The sequence below is a fragment of the Homarus americanus genome, unplaced genomic scaffold (assembly GCF_018991925.1).
Source record: "Homarus americanus isolate GMGI-L3 unplaced genomic scaffold, GMGI_Hamer_2.0 scaffold25483, whole genome shotgun sequence".
NCBI lineage: Eukaryota > Metazoa > Arthropoda > Malacostraca > Decapoda > Nephropidae > Homarus > Homarus americanus.
In genome coordinates this window covers 7,229,082-7,241,500 of record NW_024726235.1, presented here as the reverse complement: position 1 = coordinate 7,241,500, position 12,419 = coordinate 7,229,082, and the positions used below count along the sequence as shown (strand labels likewise).

The 12,419-nt window shown below is 44.4% G+C and overlaps 1 protein-coding gene and 1 non-coding gene across 2 annotated transcripts in view; one reads left to right on the top strand and one right to left on the bottom strand.

The window, feature by feature from the left end:
* Nucleotides 1-1,950: 1,950 nt before the first annotated feature.
* Nucleotides 1,951-2,021, bottom strand: Trnag-gcc. The gene has a single exon. It is a non-coding gene; the product is annotated as a tRNA-Gly (tRNA).
* An 8,429-nt stretch (nt 2,022-10,450) lies between these two features.
* The window catches only part of LOC121865496 (mitochondrial uncoupling protein Bmcp-like), a 41,974-nt gene continuing 40,005 nt past the window's right edge, over nt 10,451-12,419 (top strand). Inside the window, exon 1 of the mRNA XM_042365004.1 lies at nt 10,451-10,557. The gene's annotated coding sequence lies outside the window, so the exon portion shown is untranslated. The remainder of the gene's footprint in view (nt 10,558-12,419) is intronic.

Genomic DNA, 12,419 nt, shown 5'->3' with positions numbered 1-12,419 from the left:
TCGCCATTTTTCAGTGATTTGACCTAACTAATAGTTTGTGCAAGTGTTAAAGTAACGTAGTTTATGTGCTTTGAGTGAAGTATTTTATGTCCTTAGTTAATGTCCCTTTGAAACGTTGAGGTTCGTTACACCGTGAGTGAGCCGCCATGAGTGAGCCGCCATGAGTGAGCCGCCACGCTTCCCTCCCACAGGTCCCTAGCGCAGCCTAGGCCGTGTCTGTAGCATCCACTAGTCTTGGGAGATGTCTGAGGTCCAGTGGAGTCGGGTGTCCCCTTGAACCCCGACCGTCAGAAACTCCACTACCACCCATGGGCCCCATAGGGGGTAGTATTCCCCTAACGCCCTGCCCCTGTGGTGAACCCGGATCGTCAAGCCCACAAACCACTGCCAGCCCCATCATTGGTGGATGAGTACAGCACATAACTCAGTGGGGCTGTTGGTGTGGTGGTGTTAGTCCACCGGTATTATCGGAGTTTGTTGGAAGGTGTCACTTGGTGATGAGACTCCCCTGGCGGCCGCTGGAGTATTGCCCCTGGGGTATTGAGTGTTGTACTGGCAGGTGCCACTGGTTTTATTGGTACTATGGTGCTGTAAGAGTTTATGTGCGTTTTGGTGTGGGTACACCCAGTAGTGGTGCAAGTAAATTGAGCTTGAGGGCATGGTACTAGGAGTTCCTGTTTTGGGTGCATACGTCCTTTCTGTAACCATTTTTGGGTTTAAAAAACATTGTATTTGTATGTGGGTCTGATTCACCTACAGTATTCACCGTTGTTCTCTCCATAATACTCGATACTATATTTACATGTACCCATGGGCCTTCCTCTCACGTCACGCTACCAGGTCAGAGTATCAACGTTGTTGTAAGAGTGCCAAGCCCTCGCAGGGTGGCAGCTAGTTGTTGTTCATACCCCTCCCCCCCCCCTTACAATAACACAAGAATGATGTCTCTAAGTGATTGTACGAAGATGAATTAATTATTTACCGTAAATATTCCACCGAAAAATCGGCCATGTCGGATCTTCTTGTCCGCTCTTTGTTTCCAACTTTTCACCAACAACTGAGCCGTTCGGTGCGAGCGTACTCTCACTTACTCTCACCATGCCACTTAAAGAAAGTTGCTTTCATTCGTACCAAATATCAAAGTAAGTACTATCTGTTTAATATGATGTCTTCGTAGAACACCATGTCTGGCAAGTGTGTGTGTGTGTACTGTATACTTCAAAGGTTGTCGTAACTTGAGCTACGACTTTTTTCTCTTTTTTTTTCAGCTGACTCAATACTCGAAACAAAATTGGCCCCATGGGTACGGACATGTACTGCTCAGGGGGGTTATAAGTAAGATCAGTGGCTTTAAAGCCCCATCGTCCTCGGCGTTATAACAGCTATTTAAAATACATTGAATGTATACTGTAAACTGAAATATGGACAGTTTCAAATGAAAGTATATATAGAAGCAAGAACTAATATAACACAAGAATAAGATGAAACGGTGCCCAAATAACCATAAATCGCTGTATCCACCATAGGCAATTGCGTTTTGTGCAGATTACTGGCTTTTGTTTTGCGTCTTCCCAGCCTGAACTTGGTGAATGGAACGTGGACAACGTTGGTGAATTATTACGAGATTAACCTCTTTATATCACGTGTCAGGAAATGACATGATCAAACACCCTAACGCTATACCTGGGGGGGATGAGTGAGTTCAACTTTCGAGTTTCATTAATGAAATCGTATGGTTTTACAGTAGATTGGTATAGAACATTCCTGCATCTTTACCCTGTACAGTAAACTTTCCCAACATGCAGAACTGTAAGTTTGTAACACACCCTTATTTTAGGCTCAATCAACGGAATGGCATTCCGTCGACTGAGTCTAACATGAAGGGTTTTGATGGCGTTACTTCATTCCGGAAGTACTGTATTTTCATTATTCCATCTATAACAAAAAGAATGCATCGGCCGGGAATCGAACCCGGGCCTCCCGCGTGGCAGGCGAGAATTCTACCACTGAACCACCGATGCTACGAAGATTTGTGGAACTATTACTATTTAAAAAATTCAGCAAAAAGACTGAAGTGGGTGCTGTGTTGCTTGGCATTGTTTACTTTTATCCTCTTCACCACTGATCGGCTAGTTAGCTACTTGGGTGATCGGTCACGTCTCTGTTACGCACTGTTAGCAAGTATTGGGCATGCACCGGCTCCTGAATGTAACCTGAACCTGCTCGTGTTGGTCAAGTCTGGTCTTGAAAGAGCTCACACTCGGTGCCGTCACAACAATTTCTGGTAGATTGTTCCAAGAGTTCACAACTCTCACTCCGAAAAAGTTTGCCCTCACAGTTTTCTGGACCTGCTGCTTCTTCAACCTTGAGCTGTGAGCCCTTGTGGGGCGAGCGTCCGCCAGCTCCAGGTAAGGACACTCGACTGAGAAGTGCCCTTTGAGATGCTTATACACCTCAATTAGGTCACCCACACCACCTCAATAGGGGTGGTGTGGGCTATGTTGTTGACCCCAGGTGTTGTAATTGTGGTGGTTGGCACAATGCTGACTCACGGCAAAGTCCCAAACGTCCGCCTGTCCCAGGAGAAAAGCCTCCCCGAAGGCTGCGTCAACCTCAACCTCCACCCCAGCCTACCGGGCCGCATCCCTCTGCGTCCCCTCTGTCTCAAGCAACGCCTTCTTCAACAACACCTGCCCCTGCCTGGCCTCACCTGGCTGCAACACAGCAGTCCCGGCCGTCTCCTAACTCAACTACTACTGGGCCTCCTCCCCGTCTCTACGGTACTCTGACGCTGTCAGGCCTTGTGCTCCCACCGGTGCCCCCCACAACCCCCTCCGGTGACACGACACAGATCATATCCCTCTTACACGAATTTACCAACCGTATTGAAAGACTCTTTGATACACTCTGTACCGCCATCTCCAACCTACACAGACTACTCCTGCCTCCAGCTGCTACTCAGTCACCCCCCCTCTTCTGGTTTGACACAAGCTGGTAGCCCCCCTGTGTGCCCCTCTTGCTCACGGCCTAATCCATTGCCGCCTGGCATCTCTGCTGGCGTCCACTCTACCGAGCCTGCCCCGGTGTGCCCGGCTGCCCCCGTCCACCCACCGCAAGCCACGCCTGCTCATGGCGGCACCTGGAGCCCACCCACTCCAGTTCTCCACATCAATTGACCACCATGTGGACATGCTAGTGGACTACGTACCTACACCAAGAAGAACGTCCCCTACCAACCTCTCGACGTCCCCCTTGAAGTCGACTCTACCGACGTACACGCCATCACAATCACACTAAAAGGTATGTCCCTCAATATTGTCAACGCCTATGGCCTGGCACTTGACATTATTTGGGACCTGCCACGCTTTGCCATAAACATAAATTGTACCGGGAATTTTCCTCCCACACACTCATCATTCTGTCACTTTATGTAACTTGCTGACAAAACCCATGACCCTTCAGGCTTTTACGCCCTTAATGCATGAGTCATAAAGGCAAGCATGAACTCTGCATGCTTCCCAGATGGACGCTGTAAACACTTGTGCACTTCACCTTGCACAGGATGTAAGGGGGTGCCCAATAAACTAACTCCCTCGGGGGCAATCTAAAAAAAAATCTAATAATAATAACAAGAATAATAATAATTTGTTCATAGTAAATAAAATTTATAATAAAAATTACAAAATTAAAAACAAAATAATAATGACATTAATAATAATAATAACAACACGGATAATAATAATAAATAACAACAATAATAATAAAGAACCATAAACAAATACAAAAATTAAAAAAGATCAAGAGTGAGAAACGATATACAGTATGTAATTTATGTATGTTGTGTTGTCAAAGAAAGATAAACAATTGAGACCCTGCAATTGTATGTAAATGGGGCAGAAAGTCAGATCAGCAACCTTGGACTTGGTCACAATTTTCGTGATGCCCTATGGCAGCAGGGTCTACCATTACACAACACATTATGCTGCCAATATCTTCTCAGGCGGTAGTACCTCACCTGAAGATGAACCCCCCAAACGTTTACTTAACCAACCTAACCTCTCCCCTGGTAACGTTAGGAGGTTTCATGTGATGAAATAATCGGGGGGCTATAGTCTCAGGTGTTCCGAAATATTGAGGTAAGAAAATAGATGATAAAAAACAAAAGCAAGAAAACATACCACTGGAAATATATTTATAATGTTATAATTGGGCTATCCTTGGTTGAAACGAGTTAATCGACTTATTGCTAGCCAACCTAAACTACATTATGTACATTCTGACTTAACGTGAATTTTTATGATTTCACTTTTTTTTTTTTGAAGATTAGCCCACCCGGGCACAGGTCACTGACCCACATCGGGGCCTGGGGGGCGAAAATTTAATACAGGTAATAATAATAATAATAATACAGTAATTCATATTAAATAAAATTTATAATAAAACGTAAAATAAAATAATAATAACAATAACAACACTAATAATGATAATAAAAAAAAATCAATAGTGAGAAATGCTATATGTAGTCTGATGTGTTGTCAATATTAAGAGAAACAATTGAGACCCTGCAATTGTGTGTAAATGAGGCAGAAAGTCAGATCAGCAACCTGGGACTTGGTCACAATATTCGTGATGCCATATAGCAGCAGGGTCTACCATTAGACAACACATTATGCTTCCAATATCTTCCCAGGCGGTAGATAATATCTATCTCTAGCTATATATCTGTCTTGATTTGTCTTTCTAGTATATATCATTTATTTATACAATGTTTATGTACACGCTGAACCAACGTGAAATTTTATGACGATGCTACACTGATGTGATTTTTTAGGTAGTAGGTAGTAGGCAGCTACCAAACAGGGAGGTACTACCGCCTGGGGAGATTGTAGGAATTCGTGATATAATGTGTCTAGCACTCAGGATGGATGGAAACTCTAATGTGGTTTTCTTGTATAATATAAGTTATATGATTTACAGTCTGGTGCTGGAGGTGCCGTGTGGTGAGGAGCTGCTCAGTAGAGACGTTCGGTGAGTAGCGTGTTGAAGGAGGTAGATGTGCAGGAGCTTCGTTAGAGAAGATGTTGCCTGTTGCTGGCCTCCTGGTTGAATGAGTGCTGGAGGGCGTGGAGCTTGCTGGAGGAGGTGTTGCGTGTCCAGGAAGATGGTCAGAATGAGAGTTGGTTGGTGAGGAAGCTCAGAGAAGGACAGCTGGTGGGTCGCCATGCTCGCTGGCGGGAGCGAGGACCGCAAGGCAGGCGAGGAGAAGCGAGGGCCGCCAGGCAGCGGCGGAGGAGGAGGTGTTGCGTGTTGTAGAAGAGAGGCTAGAATGAATCTCAATGGAGAGACAGAGCTTATATACCCAGCAGCCGTGAGTCATCTATGAGTCATGTTGGGAAAACCCGAGAAGTAACCGGTCTTTTGCTCGGTTGCTAGGATACGATAGCATCTGGTGACGCCGCTCGCTTGCCGCTAGTTTCGTTGCTAGGGAAGATGGTAGCAGTTGGTGGTGCGGCTACGCAGTTGTAAGGGAGAAGTCCACTACAATACTCCCCCTTCCCTCCAGGCAGTGTAGGAGACTTGTTGTCTGTAGAGTTGCTTAGCACATGTGAGGCAGACCGGGCGGTGCATGCCTCATGTGAGACAACGGCGATGGCGTGAATGAGCCGATCGCTGAAATACAACTGTCTAGATACACGCTATCTGTGGGAGAAGGGAGAAAAAGGGTGTGTGGAGGCGATGAATGTTGTGCTTCCCTCATGACAGGTACAGGGTAGTCAGATGCGCCTGCTGGGGTGTGTGTGGGCCTGGGTCAGGAGCAGGGGCTGCGTCAGCAGAAGCGGATTAGGGCTCGTGACAGCAGCTGGGTCCACGACAGCAGCAGGGTGCAGGACATTAGCAGGAGTACCTGAGGGAGAAAAGAGGGTGTGTGGAGGCGATGGCGTGTTCAGGGGTCGGTAGGATGTGGTGCTTGGGGGCAGGAAGAGGAGCTGGTGTCTGCTTAGAGTAGCAGAGCTGCTTCTGTGTGGATAAGCCATTCTTCTATGCTGCTTGAAGACTGGGAGCGTGATCAGTGTCTCCTCCATCCTGTGTGAGTGCTAATCTCCGGGAGTCACCATTTGTAGGAATTCGTGGTATAATGTGTCTAGCACTCAGGATGGATGGAAACTCTAATGTGGTTTTCTTGTATAATATAAGTTATATGATTTACAGTCTGGTGCTGGAGGTGCCGTGTGGTGAGGAGCTGCTCAGTAGAGATGTTCGGTGAGTAGCGTGTTGAAGGAGGTAGATGTGCAGGAGCTTCGTTAGAGAAGATGTTGCCTGTTGCTGGCCTCCTGGTTGAATGAGTGCTGGAGGGCGTGGAGCTTGCTGGAGGAGGTGTTGCGTGTTCAGGAAGATGGTCAGAATGAGAGTTGGTTGGTGAGGAAGCTCAGAGAAGGACAGCTGGTGGGTCGCCATGCTCGCTGGCGGGAGCGAGGACTGCCAGGCAGGCGAGGAGAAGCGAGGGCCGCCAGGCAGCGGCGGAGGAGGAGGTGTTGCGTGTTGTAGAAGAGAGGCTAGAATGAATCTCAATGGAGAGACAGAGCATATATACCCAGCAGCCGTGAGTCATCTATGAGTCATGTTGGGAAAACCCGAGAAGTAACCCGTCTTTTGCTCGGTTGCTAGGATACGATAGCATCTGGTGACGCCACTCGCTTGTCGCTAGTTTCGTTGCTAGGGAAGATGGTAGCAGCTGGTGGTGCGGCTACGCAGTTGTAGGGGAGAAGTCCACTACAAGACATTAGAAGCATAATGTATTGTCTAATGTTAGACCCTGTTGCCATGTGGCATCACAAAAATTGTGACTAAGTCCCAGGTTGCTGATCTGCCTTTCTGCCCCATTTACATACAATTGCAGGGTTTAAATTGTTTCTCTTACTTTGACAACACAACATACATATATTGTTTCTCACTTTTGATCTTATTTTTTCTTCATATTTGTATTTCTTTGTGGTTCTTTATTATTATTATTATTATTATTATTACAGTGTTGTTTTTATTTTATTATTTTTATTTTTATTTTTTTATTTTATATAATACATTTTATTTATAATGAATTAATATTATTATTATTATTATTATTATTATTATTATTATTATTATTATTATTATTATTATTATTATTATTATTATTATCACAATTTTGCCCTCCAGGCCCCGATCTGGGGTCAGTGACCTTTGCCCAGGTGGGCTTGTAGTGGACGTCTCCCCTACAAACTGCGTAGCTGCACACCACCTGCTACTGTCTTCCCTAGCAACCAAGCGTATCCGCATTCCAATGCCCGCCGTATCCTAGCAACCGAGCCAAAAGGCCGGCGACTTCTCGGGTTTTCCCAACATGACTCATAGCGGCTGCTGGGTATATAAGCTCTGTCTCTCCATTGAGATTCATTCTGACCATTCTTCTTGAACAAGCAACACCTCCTCCTCTGCCGCTGCCTGGCGGCCTTCGCTTCTCCTCGCCTGCCTGGCGGTCCTCGCTCCCGCCAGCGAGCATGGCGACCCACCAGCTGTCCTTCTCTGAGCTACCTTACCAACCAACTCTCATTCTGCACCTCCAGCACCAGACTGTCTATCATATATCATATAATATACAAGAAAACCACATTAGAGTTTCCTTCCATCCTGAGTGCTAGACAACATTAATATCTCGATACCCCTACAATGGTGACTCCCGAAGATTAGCACTCACACAGGATGGAGGAGACACTGATCACGCTCCCAGTCTTCAAGCAGACACCGGCTCCTCTTCCTGCCCCACGCACCACATTCTGACGACCCCAGCACACCCGTCCTGCCTCAGACGCCGACGCCGGCCCAGCAGTACCTGCCGTGAGGGAAGCACACAACACCCATTGCCTCCACACCCCCTCTTTTCTCCCTCAGGTACTCCCTGCTAATGTCCTGCACCCTGCTGCTGTCGTGGACCCAGCTGCTGTCACGAGCCCTAATCCGCTTCTGCTGACGCAGCCCCTGGTCCTGACCCAGGCCCACACACACCCCAGCAGGCGCATCTGACGACCCTGTACCTGTCGTGAGGGAAGCACAACATTCATCGCCTCCACACACCCTTTTTCTCCCTTCTCCCACAGATAGTGTGTATCTAGACAGTTGTATTTCAGCGATCGGCTCATCACGCCATCGCCGTTGTCTCACATGAGGCATGCACCGCCCGGTCTGCCTCACATGTGCTAAGCAACTCTACAATCAACAAGTCTCCTACACCGCCTGGAGGGGAGGGGGAGTATTGTAGTGGACGTCTCCCCTACAAACTGCGTAGCTGCACACCACCTGCTACTGTCTTCCCTAGCAACCAAGCGTATCCGCATTCCAATGCCCGCCGTATCCTAGCAACCGAGCCAAAAGGCCGGCGACTTCTTGGGTTTTCCCAACATGACTCATAGCGGCTGCTGGGTATATAAGCTCTGTCTCTCCATTGAGATTCATTCTGACCATTCTTCTTGAACAAGCAACACCTCCTCCTCTGCCGCTGCCTGGCGGCCTTCGCTTCTCCTCGCCTGCCTGGCGGTCCTCGCTCCCGCCAGCGAGCATGGCGACCCACCAGCTGTCCTTCTGAGCTTCCTTACCAACCAACTCTCATTCTGCACCTCCAGCACCAGACTGTCTATCATATATCATATAATATACAAGAAAACCACATTAGAGTTTCCTTCCATCCTGAGTGCTAGACAACATTAATATCTCGATACCCCTACAGGCTAATCCTTGTAAAAAAAAATAATAATAGAATGATTATCTCCCTCTATAACTAATATCAAGAGAAAAGGTTTAAAGTTATGCAATACGTCGGTCTACTTGTGTATATTTCAGACAAGACTATACAGGGGTTTGCAAGTGTACACGATATCTTGATCTGCCTGTATTTATGCACTTCCCACACTATTTTGCTGTTTACACCTTTCAGACCCTCTTATCTTACAAAATATCGCGAGCGTTATACTGTATAAAAACTGCGAGAAAACGACAGGGGACACGTTGGGTTTACCTGGCATTCCGGTGCTTGTACTTTTCCTCGAGTAACATGTTGACTACCAAGGTGAGATAATACTTATTTATCCCAGTGCTTCTCGGCACCTGCCCCATTCTGAGATCCTCCTCCCACACTCACCCAACAATCAACTGATTTATTAACTAAAATATTATCCAAGTCCTTGCGTCCTCTTGAAACGTTTCAGTTAGTTTTGAAAAACAACAATGAAAGCTAGAATGAATTAAATCAGGGTTTCCTCATCTCATTTTAAGTTTTTCTCCTAGTTTCGTGTATTTTCCCTGTGAGCAACGTTGGTGAGGCAAGCGTAATCCGCCCCATGCCGGTCGGCTAGAATCTAGATGGAGGTAAGGAATATTACTCCTTGATGGAGGGAAGAGAACTTTATAGGCTCTGAGAATACAATGCAGATGTAAGGTAAAGTTAGAAGAGGGAAGTACAGGGGAGATTGAAATCAGGTGGGCTATCCACCTGGCTCTTAGGAAACCTGTACTTTTATAGCTAAGCTGCTCCCTAAATGTATATATTTTCCCATTTCGAAAATAAGGAGATGCTCTGTTGTCATGGTTAGGATAATTTTGAATGACTTTGTGAAGAAAGGTAGATTTAAGGTAATTCCCTTGACCCAATCAATCCTACATAAGTAAGCATTAGTTTCTAAAACTTTCTTGGGCTATTCTTGGTCAATTCTACTTACTGTTTACCTTTGCATTACTGCGTTCATACTGAACCATTGTGAATTTCTACGAAGAATTTATTGAATAATTATCTAAGGTGGTGAAGGGGTAAAAAGATGAGAGGGAATTGTGGCATCACACGGCTTTAAAGGTTGAGCGGAGTAATGGCGTGCATGAATCATGATATACTCAGTTATATTAGTTTAGAATATGTAGCAATGTGAACTTATTTTTGTTTTCGTTCTCTTAGTTGGCTTTGGTGCAACTGCATTGTTCTTTTATTTAATGTTCTAAATGGTTATTTAACTTGCACTGCCAATGTTAGGTAAGATTTATTTTAGCCCAGCGAAATATTAATATCTGCATTGAACGTTTTTTGGTTATCGTAACTTCAAAACAGTGCCTCCTGGTGATGAATAAGGAAATGTTTCGCTTACATACAAACAGTCATAAAACTAATTAATGTGTTGAAATTCTCTATAACTGGCACCACAGATTTATTGATGTGGCAACTGTTATTTATATACGTAGGCATCATAATTTCAAATGGATATTTAGAAAGTTTATACACATATACACACATATCAATCATGTATATGGCTTAATCAGTATTAAAGGTTTAGCTATCACTTAGCATCGTGAACAAAAGAATAATTCCTTAAGTTACCATTGTATGGCAAGCTCGCGATTGCGTCGTCGGTAAGAACTGCGCATGCGTCGTTCAGAAGATGGCTCACCATCAGTCGGCTCCAATCCAAGAAAGAGTGTGGTAGTGTTCGGACATCTCTCTGCATTTTCTTGAATCTCTGTGGTTCCACATTTATTCCCAAGGTGAGAGAGTTACAGTGGTACAGCAGTGCTTTATTTAATGATATTAGATGTCCTCTGTAACTTTCCCACGCTTGGCTGTGACTATTTTCTAAGCGGGCGGGAATGTTTTTTGCTGCTTGAGCCGTTCCAGGTCCTAGGAATCGTGATGCAACTGCTTATCTTACTCGGAAAAATGGTGCGTTTGTGTGATAGAGAACAAGGCTGACTGCTTGAACAGGGGTTTTGTTGTGTGGATGCTGATAGTAAGTAGACGTGTTGAACGAGTTCCCGGCATCGAACACGTCACGTTATTCATCATGCGTAAGGTGAAAGACCGCGCACTGGCACTGTGTTTGGGTTGGGTTCGCCTGAGCTCGCGCCAGATGTTTTTACCTGCCATGACACCCAGATTTTGTTGTTACTCTTGCTCCAGATGGGATCTTGACTTCGTTTTGGCCAAGATGAAGCCTCCCAAAAACGGAGAAGACTTTGTGTTAACGCAGTTTGAAGTTCACAATGGAAAAAATTGACACAATTATGACCTGCAGTTCATGGTTTTGAATATTATTATTTTATGTAAATGCGCTTAATGTAAAGATAAAAGTTAGATATGGAACTTCAAATTGCATTGTAATGAGTTCCTCTAAATATTATTGCTACGTTATTGTAAATCATGAAGGCTTCAGTCGACTATAGAATTGTAAAAACAAATACTGGCTCATTTATTTATATTTTCCTGTGAAGTAATGAAGGTAGAACAGTAACATTATTTTTTATCAAAGAAAATGTTTATACAACGATAACTACTACTAAACTGATATTAGCCGAGTCATATACTTAAGTAACTTAACATTTCCTATTAAAGTGGCATGCACAGAAATGCGTGTCTTTTAATTAATATTTATTTATTTTTATATCTGTTCAGCAGTATACATTGGTAACTTAAGAATTTTATCTTTGCACTCAATAGTTTTGACAATTCTAAGACACTACTATGACGTTTCCCTCACAAATGACCTTAAATGATCTAACCTAACCGAATCTCACCTCTTTGGACCCTCCCCCCCCCCGATATATATGTAATTTGCGAGGGAAATGTCATAGACGAATAGTGTCTTAGAATTGTCTCGAAACTATTGAGTGCAAAGTAAAATAATTAAAATTACATGGTTGTGTGAAAGTAAAACAATACCTATATGTGTTCACCACATACGGTATAATATACACACTAGCTGTATATCGTGCTTATGTTGGAGTACTTGTCATTTAGTGGAACAATTAACTGCGTTTACCTATAGTTAAAATTTATTACAACCATACGGGTAAGTAGAGTACCCATAGGTTCACCTACTAATGTCTGGTTCGTGTTAAGTGCTTTACAAGGATGAGCTGGAAGCTTAAATAGTTTTGTATAGATATAAAACAGTGGGTGGATTAGAGCCACAAATTTGAGTCCTTTTGGTGGCAGAACATGACTTCAGGTCACATTTGCGTGTATATTGCAGATATGATCCATAAACTTAATTAAAACGCCAGTAATACGCCAGAAATTTAGTATATGTTCGCCGGTGAACGGAAAAAAAGTAACATTACTTGTACACATTGACAACACTATATATGATGGCTTTGCATGTAGGTTAGGTTTTTTCCGTGTCTTTTTTTCAGTGATTTTTTCCTGGATTCATTTTGGCCAGGTGAGGTTTGGTTGGTTTAGCTGGTCGTCTCTGGAATTGATTGTAAACAAGAATAAACTATGCTTACCAGTGGAATTTTAGGCGTTATTATCGTAAGGTCCCCCTTATCTTTTCCTCCCCTACCCAGGTGCCTTCTTGGCAATAAAGCGAATATATATCAGCTTCTTTATACGTAACATGCATACGTTG